This window comes from Gorilla gorilla, chromosome 4, assembly GCF_029281585.2.
Source record: "Gorilla gorilla gorilla isolate KB3781 chromosome 4, NHGRI_mGorGor1-v2.1_pri, whole genome shotgun sequence".
In the NCBI taxonomy this organism is placed as follows: domain Eukaryota; kingdom Metazoa; phylum Chordata; class Mammalia; order Primates; family Hominidae; genus Gorilla; species Gorilla gorilla.
In genome coordinates this window covers 150,156,966-150,169,921 of record NC_073228.2, presented here as the reverse complement: position 1 = coordinate 150,169,921, position 12,956 = coordinate 150,156,966, and positions in this window count along the sequence as shown.

The window sequence follows — 12,956 nt, the reverse complement described above, 5'->3', positions numbered from 1 at the left end:
TACAATTCCCTTCATAGTCCAAGGGAGATTTGAAGGACAGTTGGTATCAATGTGGTGATCAGTACAGGGGCCACAGGAGACACGGCTTGAAAATTTGGTCCTTTTTCCAGTGTTCTGCCTCCAACCCATGCTGGAGACTGGGGATTAGATCCTTTCAATGGCACTTTTATCACTCAGATCTTTTATCCAAATTGTCACGGGAGGTGTGTCTTTGCACTTCTTTGGAAAGGTCACCTATGTCCTGCCTGCTGTCATCAGTATATGACATCAGTGATTCTAGAAATACTTCCCATTCTGCATGCCAGAATCACTTGGGGAAGTTTAATATATATATATTTAATAATATATTTATTGTCCAGGCGCAGTGGCTCATGCCTGTAATCCCAGCACTTTGGGATGACCAGGTGGGCAGATCACTCAAGATCAGGAGTTTGAGACCAGATGATAGGTTTTGTTGTTTAATAAAACACAGAAGTGACACAGAAAGCTTTGGCTGTATGTGGGTTTTGTTTTGTTAGTACAACTAATGGCATGTGGGCTTTGCCCAGCCCTGTGTATTTTCCCCACATTTCATAAGCTACTGTTCAAAGGCAGTGATTCTTAACATCTTGGGTCACTGCACATTTGACCTAAAGAGTGTCGTTTATGAAAGATCCGCTGTCATAAATTAGGGTGGATTTGAGGTTATCCCTTCTAATGAAGTCTCTCTCCCTCACTTGCATTCTCTAATGCTTTCTTGCATGGAGAGAAGAGGCAGTTCTATTGCTGTGCATAAACTGGCATCCTGTTTAATCTCTACAGCAGTCTAGGGAGTGAGTGCCACTGTTAGTCCATTAAAAAAGGTGGTTGAAATATTCATTTGCTTACCAGAAAAAAGTCAGGGGTGGGGGGCTATTTTTAGCTCATCATGACCATGTATTGCTCACATGATCATGCAGTACATATCAAGTGGGGTACAGCAAGACCCTGCTCTAGTCTCCAGCGGGCCAATGGCATGTTCTCCTATGAGCCAGAATGACTGTCTCACCTTTCAAGCTAGAACCCCTCGCTGGCACAGGTCCTCCTTCATCCCACAGTCGACCTCTCCCTAATGCCCGCATGCCTTTTCCTCTCTGCCTGCTCAACTGGGATGGCCTCAGCCTTGGACTTACAGGAGGTTGTAGAGGAAATAAAGACATGAAACAACACAAGAACAGTAGATTCCTTTGATATCATCCTCCCTCTTTTCCAGCCACCCCCATGAACATACCCCTTTAGCATCAATGATCCCAGAAGCAGCTGGTAGGATGTGAAATTAAAATAGAAATACCACAAAGAGAAGACAGCCTATGACCAAAAACCAAGCTCCCTGGAAGTAGCACATTACCTCATTCATCCAAATGTGGGGAAAATACACAGAGCTGGGCAAAGCCCACATGCCATTAGTTGTACTGACCAAACAAAACCCACATGCAGCCAAAGCTTTCTGTGTCACTTCTGTGTTTTATTAAACAACAAAACCTATGAGCCATGTAACAGGCGCTGTTTTTTGGTCACAGACCAACTGAATTCTAAGAGCTGCTCAGCTGTATGGCAACGTTTAGGTCTTTCTACCCACACTGGCCATGTTTCTATTTCCCTCTCCACATATTCCTGATCTGCAGCACATGCTTATTTGCTGTATTGTCCGTAAAAATGTGTAAGCTCTCACAGAGCAGAATGCAATTAATCTGAAATAGAAACACAGACTCTTTATAAACCACAAAAATGAAAAAAACATGGGGGAGTGATATATGTTTTGATGACTACCAAAACTGGTGATACTTATGTGTCTTGTGCCACATGGTAGCAAAACTTTCTAAGGTGCCTATGCACATATTCACAATTATGATTTCCAGACCACTCTTTCACTTATCACAAATTTCCTCTCAGGTATTTTTACTCTAGAACAGATACTATCACCTTTAAAAAGCAACATCCAGAACTGCACCTATTACTAAAGTGTCTATAGAGTATTTAAATAACAAATAAACCAGGTAGTGGGAGAAGGAAGAAAATTAAGCAGCTATTTTAGAATTTCTCTTCTTCCCAGTGTTGCCAGCCTCTGTTGGGAAAAAGGAGTTAATTTTCATAAAAACCTGAGCACTAAGCTTATGCAAATTCAACATGTATGGGGAGAAATAGCAAGGATGTTTCCTCTGTGTTTATCATATAATTTATTATCCTCTTGAAACAAATGTGCAGATGACACTCATTTATTCCCGACATAATGCGGTAGGTGGTAAAGTTCTTCAAAAATTGTGTGAGTTGCTTTTTAGTATTACTACCAATTCATGAAGTAGCAATAGCAAATTATCTTTACCCACCTCAAAGTCCCAGTCTCTCATGCACTTTGTAATCTTATTTACAATAACTTTGTAATGCAACTTTGTAATCTTTGTATTCTCTAGTAGGAAGTGCTAGAACAATGTAAAAGTTTGAAAGATTACATAATCCTTACATTTGTTGCCTGAAAAAAGTGTTCTGTTGGCTATAACATAGGCTTACTTTTTCCTGCAGGTGCTTACCCTTTGGGGTGACAGTGGAGTGTTAGAATGGAATCCACAGGTAATATTAAAAAGTCCCCTCCCCTAATATTCCAGATCTAGTCTAGATAAAGCCATTACTAAAAATTTCACACCTGCTATCCTGTTTTGATTTGAAATTTGAAGAACAACTTTGCCTCTGGCTTCTGGGTAGTCACATTAAGTTAATCACTCCAGCAACAAGAAAGAAGAATAAAGCAGAAAATGAAGCAGAGGGACTCCCTGTGAATTAAGCATAGGGCCCCTGACTATCCTGGAGGAAATCTATGTGGCTACGGCCTCCCTTCTTCTTAAAGGGGTATCCTTTGCTATAGGGAATGGGATTTTTTTTAAAAAAGGTTATGAATAGAGAGGTGATATCCTAAGGAAGTATAAAATTGAGATATAAAAACAGCCTCATAGAAAAGTCTTTCTCTGAGAAAATATTTGCAAACTATGTATCCAACGAAGGATTAGTATCTAGAATCTACAAGGAACTCAAAAAAAAATCACCAAAAGAAACCATAAATAATCCGACTAAAAAGTGGGCAAAGGGCTGGGCACGGTGGCTCACACCTGTAATCCCAGCACTTTGGGAGGCGAAGGCGGGCAGATCACTTGAAGTCAGGAGTTCAAGACCAGCCTGGCCAATATGGTGAAACCCCATCTCTACCAAAAATATAAAAAATTAGCTGGGTGTGGTGGCGTGGCACCTGTAATCCCAGCTACTTGGGAGGCTGAGGCAGGAGAATAGCTTGAACCTGGGAGGTGGAGGTTGCAGTGAGCTGAGATCATGCCACTGCACTCCAGCCCAGGAGACAGAGCAAGATTCCATCTCAAAAACAAACAAACAAAAAAGTGGGCAAAGGTGGCCAGGCGTGGTGGCTCACGCCTGTAATCGTAGCGCTTTGGGTGGCTTAGATGGGCAGATCACTTGCTGCCAAGGAGTTTGAGACCAGCCTGGCCAACATGGTGAAACCCCAACTCTACTTTATTTAATAATTTAAAATAAATGTATAAAAATAATAACAATTTCTTAAAGTGAGCAAAGGATATGAATAGACGTTTCTCAAAAGAAGATGTACGAATGCCCAACACACATATGAAAAAAATGCTTAACATCACTAATCATTAGGGAACTGCAAATTAAAACCACAGTGAGATACCATACCACCTTACTCCTGCAAGAATAGCCATGATTAAAAAGTTAAAAAAACAATAGATGTTGGCGTGGATGTAGGGAAAAGGGAATGCTTATACAATGCTAGTAGGAATGTAAATTACTACAACCTTGATGGAAAACAGTATGAAGATTCTTTAAAGAACTAAAAGTAGATCTTTAAAGAGCTAAAAAGTGGATCTACCAGTTGATCCAGCAATCCCACTGCTGGGTATCCCAAGGAAAAGAGGTCATTTATATGAAAAAGACACTTGCGCCATGTATGTTTATAGCAGCACAATTTGCAATTGCAAAGATATGGAACCAATCTAAGCACCCACTGACTAAAGAGCCGATAAAGAAAATGTGCCATATATACACCATGGAATACTATTCAGCCATGAAAAGGAATGAAATAATGTCTTTTGCAGCAACTTGGATGGAGCTGGAGGCCATTATTCTAAATGAAGTAACACAGGAGTGGAAACCTAAAAACCTTATGTGCTCACTTATAAGTGGGAGCTAAGCTATGAGTACGCAAAGGCATACAGAGTGATATAATGGACTTTAGAGACACAGAAGGGGGAGGATGATAAGGGTGTAGGGATAAAAAAACTGTGCATTAGGTACAACGTACACTACTCAGGTGATTGGTGCACTTAAATTTCACAATTCACTACTATAGAATTCATCCATGTAACAAAAACCAAGTGTACCCCAAAAGCTATTGAAATTTTTAAAAGGGAAAAAATACCAATCTAATAAAAAAAAAAGTAAGTAAAGTCTCCCTCTGGTCACTTTAATAGTGTGGCATGTTAGGAGTGAGGAGGGGAAACAAGCACAGATTCATCATTTCCAAACAAAAAGTGTGTCTATTTTCCATTTGCGTGTTTAAAACATTTTTATCTTCCAGGATGTTCAATAAATCAATACATTTGCTTAAATGGTTATAATAGAACTCACTAAAAAAAGAAATGTTAAATAGTTTTAATAATGATTATTTTCAGTGTGTATCATTTGAATGATAATTTTATAAAAGTTACGAGATGAAGAAAATGACAGCTTCCTTTTAAATTTTTTTCTGCCTTTTATCCAGAAACACAAAATTCATGAATGACTTGTGAAGTTATTTCACATACTTTGTACTAATGATATATCTATTCAATAGCTATTCTAGTGTCCCCCAAACAAATCTATTCTATACACAAAATAGTTTCATCCAATTTTCTATTTGAATTGTTTTCCTTTGGCCACACTCTATAGCAGAATTCATTGGCCAGCTTTTTTACACAAGTATACACGCTTTACAGATTTTTTTCTTTTTTCTTTCTGTCTCCCAGACTGGAGTGCAGTGGCGTGAGCTTGGCTCACTGCAATCTCTGCCTCCTGGGTTCAAGCAATTCTCCTGCCTCAGCCTCCTGAGTTGCTGGGATTACAGACATGAGCAGCCATGCCAGGCTAATTTTTGTATTTTTAGTAGAGACAGGGATTCATCACGTTGGCCAGGCTGGTCTCGAACTCCTGACTTCAAGCCATCCCACCACTTCGGCCTCCCAAAATGCTGGGATTACAGGCATGAGCCACGTGCCCAGCCACAGAATAGTTAAGGAAAGGAAAGATCTCATTTTCTATAACTAAGGGATTCACACTAAAGGATTTACTGGGCTGGAGCAGATCATATAACAGACAAGAGAACAGCCAGTAAGGGTGATTCTGAAGTGACTCTCTTAAATAAACACCCAGAACAAAGAGCTCAAGACTACGGAAGTGTTTATGCTTTTATGTGATATAAGGAAAACTGGTAAGAAGGGATTCTTTTTTTTTCTTTTTTTTGAGGCGGAGTCTCGCTCTGTCGCCCAGGCTGGAGTGCAGTGGCATGATCTTGGCTCACTACAAGCTCCACCTCCCCGGTTCATGCCATTCTCCTGCTTTAGCCTCCTGAGTAGCTGGGACTACAGGCGCCCACCACCATGCCCGGCTAATTTTTTTGTATTTTTTTTTAGTAGAGACGGGGTTTCGCCGTGTTAGCCAGGATGGTTTCGATCTCCTGACCTCGCGATCCACCCGCCTTGGCCTTCCAAAGTACTGGGATTACAGGTGTGAGCCACCACGCTCGGCCAAGAAAGGATTCTTGTCTGGAAAGTGAGCCCCTTCTACCATCTTGGGAAGTGATTTGTAAGACTGTTAAAACATGCTGTATTTGAGGCAACTCATGACTACATGCAATGTGTACTTACAACTGCTAAGGATTAGAAAATGTCGTTACCTACGGCTGTCTTTATCTAGTTGATTATCATGGTGTACAGTACTATAGAAATATAGAGGTGCCAACTCAGGTATGCAGTATACCTTTCTCTTTTCTTCAACATTGCTTACACATTTATTTAGGTGATCCCACAAGATTTAATAACCAAGGTAGAAAATTCAATTGCAGTTGAAAATAATTCGAGACAATCTGATGAAGCTTAGATCTGCTAATAGTGATGTACGTTTCACAAAATACCTTCAGTGAACTCCCATTTAATGTTCATTGCAACCCTGTGAACATTAAATGGGTACTAATATTATAATGTTCATTTCATATGAGTAAACTGAGTCTTCTAAAGACTAAGAAGGTCAGGTGCAGTGACTACACCTGTAATCCTAGTGCTTTGGGAGGCTGAGGTAGGAGGATCAGTTGAGCAAGGAAGTTGAGGCTACAATGAGCCGTGATAGCACCACTGCACTCCCACCAGGCAGCTTGGATGACAGAGACAGACCTTGTCTCCAAAGAAACGAAAAAAAAAGACAAACAAAACAAAAAAGACTAATCCCTACTCACAGCTCACACAAGTAGCAAGAATTGAGATGTGAGCACAGTATCAAGCAATGGTTAAAAGCCCCACTTTGATGTCAGACATCACGTGGTTTTAATTGTTGGCTTTGCTTTGAGACTATCGGTGACACAACTGCTCTATGCCCGAGTTTCCTCTTGCACAAAAAAGGAAAAATAATAGTATACCTCAGAGTTAAACAATAATGTTTAAGAAACTTAATAATGTTTAAGAAACAGCACAGTGAGTCACATAATGAGCAATGACATGGTAAACAATCTTATTTTGATCATAAGGCTCTACGGACCATTTTATGGCTGAGAAATGCCCAAGGTGTGGGAGATGAGCTACCTGCATCAGCTCTGCGGGCCCTGAGTTCTGCTTGCCATCCCTCAGATCAAGAATACCGACATTGGCTGCGCGGGGTGGCTTACACCTGTAATCCCAACACTTTGGGAGGCCGAAGCGGGTGGATCACTTGAGGTCAGGATTTCGAGACCAGCCTGGCCAACATGGTGACACCCCGTCTCTACAAAAAATAAAAAAAATTAGCCGAGTATGGTAGCACAAACCTGTAATCCTGCTGCTGGGTGGCTGAGGCACAAGAATCACTTGAACTCGGGAGGCAGAGGTTGCAGTGAGCCAAGACTGTGCCACTGCACTCCAGCCTGGGAAACAGGGCGAGACTCCCTCAAAAAACAAACAAAAAAGAGTGCGGACATAAAAGTACTGCATGGAGAAAAAAAAAAAAGCACTGAATGAAAATGAAACCATGCTTAAAGAAACCAAGGCTTAATTTTATTTTTTTTTTAAAGCAAGTATATTGTGATGTAGTAACTTCCACAATTCCTTTTCTAAATTTTCAACAATTTCTTCTTAGCACCATTAAAGTTGTGGTGAAATGAAATGAAAACCAAATAAAAGGCAGAGAGATAGGTTGTTCTTCGTTCTCTCTCCTGGTTCTTCATTTAAGTCGTTTACTCGACAGTCATTAAAGTGCTTCTGTGTGCGGAATATTTTACCGTCTCATCTGTTTTCTTAATTTCTTATTTATGGCACACACACATACAAAAATCCATGTTTCTGGGCAAGAATGGTAAAGGATGACCTGACCAATCAAAATTCATTGTACTCTCTCTTTCCTTCCTTCCTTTCCTCTTTTTCTTTTTTTTTCTTTCTTTTCTTTCCTTTTTTTTTTTTTTTTTTCTTTTTTTGAGATGGAGTCTCGCTCAGTCCCTCAGGCTGGAGTGCAGTGTCACGATCTTGGCTCACTGCAACCTCCGCCTCCTGGGTTCAAGTGATTCTCCTGCCTCAGCCTCCCAAGTAGCTGGGATTACAGATGCCCGCCACCACACCCAGCTAATTTTTGTATTTCTAGCAGAGATGGGGTTCCACCATGTTGCACAGGCTGGTCTCAAAACTCCTGGGCTCAAGTGATCCTCCTGCCTCAGCCTCCCAAAGTGCAATTTTTCTATTTTAAGTGTGCTGGTTTTCTTTGGATTCTGATTCATGCAGGCCATGCTGAAAGAAAGACAAGTGAAGCCATCTACTGTTACCACTTCTGCTACCCTAAGTCTATGAAGCATAAAACTGCCAGTGATGATAATCAAAACCTCAAAATGAATAAAAAGGCAATCCTCCATGGTTGTAAAACAGAAGAGGCAAAATATGCTATGTTGTTTTTACAATATTGAAAGTTCTCTGAACACGTCTGAATGTACCAGTTAGGTTCTACTTTTCTTTTTCCAGATAAGATCATTTCTGAGAAATTGACAGGTGTCTATAACTCACAAATAGCTTTCCAAAAATACTAGGATCTCAGTACAGCTTTCCATAAAGAGTTCTTATGTAAGTCCTCACTCTTAAGTAGATTTTAGTAATTTACTTCAATCTCTAGACTTTTCTTCAGCTTCATCTAATTTATCAATAATATTCACTTGAAAATTTAAAACAAAGAGTAGATGAAACTTCTTTGACATTCTTGGGGGCCTTGGGAGACCACACAGCACCATTCTATTGAGATGACTCCAAATAATTTCCACATGAATGGCTAAAGTGCAGAAATGTATAATTTATTAGGATTTAAATAAATCAGGGAGAAAAGTGCTTTAAAGTTATTGGTAGAAAATTTTCAAAAAATAAAGTTATAATTCTAAGAAATTGTTTCTACGTATAAAATACAAAATTCTTCCTTCCCTATATTTAACATTTCAAAGCAAAATATGCTGAAAAACTCTTTAATAACATGCATTTTTTTTTTAGTATTCGATCACAGTAAAATTTTTAAAAAACACACGACATACTTCTGGAATCTTCACAGAGGAAAAAAAAGCACACGACATAATCCGATTTTATTTTTAGGGTGAAATACCTTTCTTAAAACATGTGCTGTGTGGCCAGGATGTTATAATCATTCTCTTTTGTCTCAGCAATTTCCCTGATACAATTTTCATATTGGAAATATTCCCTAATGCTACAAAATTTGTCAAGAATAAAAAACTTTTTCATTGAATCTCTTAGAACATGGCTAGTTTTCTCATGGGCTGTCAAAGAATAAAAAGTCCCCTCTTCTTCAAGGCCGCTTACATCCTTTTCTTTTTTCAGATAACTATTACCGTAACAACTACAAGTCAATAAACATTTTGAAGTTCTCCAAATAGCAAAAATTAGAAATCCACAAAGATTTGGAATGATCTAAGAAATCTGAACATGTAAAAAAAAATCAACTCCCCAAACAGAACAATGACATGAACATCAGTTTTATTCACTGAGAATATACTTTTTAAAAATATGGCATAAACGTAACTATAAATGAACACTGCTATTCTCAGCACTTTTTGTCTAGAAAATTCAGTATTCTATATGAAAACATCATTAAAGCATGTAAACTTATTTATGTACAACGTGATTTTTTTAATGCCAAAGTTAAAAGGAAAAAGGCACGAGAAATATTGAAAAACACAAAGCAGCAAGGTAGAAATACTGCAAGATTATCATAATTCAATTTGTCACAGGGAAAAAAACATTTAAGATAAAATTGAAAACAAAATAACACAGGTTATGATATAGCCAAATTACTGTGAAATGTATCAAATTGGCTGGCTGTACATTGTGGAGGTCACAGAAAATTACTACTTTAAAATGTTCCCCCACAAATTAACATAAATAAACTGTTCTCTGTGGTTTCCAATATGCTACCTAAAAACACAGTGTTGCTCCCCAAGGGAGTCTGGTTCCAATCCAAGGCAGATGAGATAGATGGAGCCAGAATGGCAGTGTTTGACAGACACTAATAAAAAAGACCAGTGACATTCTACAGACTTGCAATATTCTATTTTATTAGAAGCAGTGGAGCACAGAGGTTAAGAACTTGAGCTTGAGTCAGACCTGTGTTCAAATGCTGACTCCATCACTACAAGGTTGTGTGACCTCAGGAATGCAACTTTATCTCTCCAAAACTGTTTTCAAAGCTGAATAAGGTGGTAAGAACACCTTCCTCAAAGGCTGTGGTAAGCACAGAATGTAGGCAAACTACTCACTCCACTAATTGGCTCATAGTCTGCATTCAGTCCATGAGTTATTTCCTCAAAGTGAGTTGAAAATTATCAATCAGGTTAATTCAAAGTATTTGTTTGGTACCATGGTATTATAAGAAAGTCAGGTTTTATTGCTTAAGGAATTCCAAAAGAAAAGTACATAGACAAGAGGGTAGAAATACTGAAATGTGTTAGTAACTTATAACTCCATGATGAGTTCTGATTTCACTACTTTGCAGACTTAATGGTTTTCTCCTTTGCATTTCTGAAGATATGGGAATATTCTTATGGACATGTCCCCTATCTTTCTCTTTGCACTTCAGAAACTGGAAAAGGTCAGACATGTAGAGACAAGTGACACACTTGCCCAAGAGTAAGAAAAGTGGCAAAGGCAGTTAGTTATGTTTTATATAGGGCTTATCTATTTCTTACATTTCTTATAAACTTATAGGGATATGTTTGAAAAAGGTGAAATTCAATGGCACAATGTTAGAATATGTATTTTTAGATATCAAAATTGGTTCACTTTAAATTGTTGATGGCTAAGGTGAACTCTAAGTGCAAAATTTAATTCAAAGCCAAATCATCTTTTATTGATTTATAGCCCTTAAAGAGTTGTAGTTGTGGGCCAGGCACGGTAGCTCACGCCTGTAATGCCAGCACTTTGGGAGACCGAGGCGGGTGGATCACAAGGTCAGGAGTTGGAGACCAGCCTAGCCAATATGGTGAAACCCCATCTCTACAAAAATACAAAAAGTAGTCGGGCGTGGTGGCACATGCCTGTAGTCTCAGCTACTCGGGAGGCTGAGGCAGGAGAATTGCTTGAACCTGGGAAGGGGACGTTGCAGTGAGCCGAGATTGTGCCACTGACTCCAGCCTGAGCCACAGAGCGAGACTCCGTCTCAAAAAAAAAAAAAAAAAAAAAAGAGCTGTAGTTTTATGGACTTCACAGTGTTTTAAAAAATATACAAATAAGTACCGCAGAGTGATTTGAATTGCATAAAATGTAGCACCAATATATCAATATTCCACTCCCTTCCCAAGACAAGTAATGACAAAAATATAAAACTGTAGGCAAGCTTAAAAAGTCACTGAGAAGTTGTCTGCTTCTAAAATTAAAAACTACAAAATACCCTTCAAGAAAAAACATCAAGTAAAAAAAAAAAAAAAAAAGGAAAAACAGAAGATAAAGTGATAACATTTTATATTCAAAACAGTTTCTACAATGTCACGGCAAGGAAGACAGTGACTTTAAAATGCACTCCATCAGGCAACTCAATAGGCTGTTTTTCCAAACTGTAATTTTGAAAGCCAAATAGTGGGTCCTGACAAGAATTTTTATCTAATAGGATGAAAATATCAGGTGCATATTGGGTAGGTATTGTTTTGTAAACTTTTGTTTCGTGTGTGTATACTGGGTTGCAATGCAAAATGTGTCTCATTTTGAGTTGCTGTGAAAAAAGATTCAGTCCCTGTTCCAAGATCCAAGACTAAATTTTGCCTTTTGGAGCCCCCTACAGGTTCTAAATGTTAATAACGTAAATCCTAAAGTAAATAAATAGCCCCACTGTTGGAGGGTGGTTCAGAAACTACCATTCAATAATTTATGCAGGAATACATGTTTACATAGATGAATAGGCAGCGTTTGGTCTAAGAACTCAAACTGACTATGTGAGTAGTCTCAATCTTGAAGCAAAATTATCCTCAAGAAAAAATTAATTTGGCAAGGTCTGTATTAGCCCTTACAAATTAAATTTAAAATTAGAAGAAATATATCAGTATCTCACAGTAATAGAAGTCTGGAGGCAAACTAAGAAGTAAAACCACAAGGACTTTAGAAAACTATTAATAAGACATTCATCTTTATAAGATTTTTACAAAGGCGTGTTAAGAATTTAATCAACAGAAATGGCTAAGTGCTGAAAAGGCGTGTTTCCGCCCCTATATTTGCCTTCAAAGAATTGAGTAAATTACAATTTTGAACAATCAAGTGCTAAACCCGAACTCCAACTCTACATATTATTTTAAGAACTAGTAGGTCACTATATTCAAACTAGTAAAACTCTATGAAGTTGGCTGGGGGTGGTGGCTCAAGCCTGTAATCCCAGCACTTTGGGAGGCCGAGGTTAGAGGATCACTTAAGATCAGGAGTTCAAGACTAGCCTGGCCAACACAGTGAAACCCTGTCTCTACTAAAAATACAAAAATTAGCCAAGATCATGCCACTACACTCCAACCCGGGCAACATAACAAGACTCCATCTCAAAAAAAAAAAAAAAAAAAAAAAAAAAAAAAAAAACACACACCTCTATGAAGTGGTCAGAAAACTGAAGTGGAAGTGAGGTCAGAAATTCAGGCTTATCTTTATCTAAAACAAGCTAAGGGGTCTTCTTTCCTTGCTGCTCTTTCACAGAAAATAATTTAATACAATTGCAAAGAAAAAGTAACAGCAATGTTAATCATGCTTATGTTAACGAACACCACTACCACCACCACCACCACAAAAAGAAATGCTTGCAGAAGCCTAAGAGTAGATGGAAACACAAATAACTCACAATCATCCAACACTATTCTGACCTTGATTTCACTCCATATCAAATTGCCTATCTTAGAATGTTGGAATGGTTTAGTTAACCTAAGGTCAACTGGAGAACAGGGAAGAGGCCAAATGGTAGATGATCCTGTTGAAAGGAGAGATCTTGGCAATAAAACCAATTTAGCATAAATGAAGGTGATTCATAATACAAGCAGTAGCAGTAGATTGCCTTTTTTTTTTTTTTCTTTTCTGGGTCAATTTTGGTTGGTCTCTCAAGTTAGGTCTTTGAGACTAAAAATGAATATAAAATGAGCAGCTCTGCACAGCAAGGTAATGTTGGTCCATTTAGTCTAAAGCAACCCTATCATC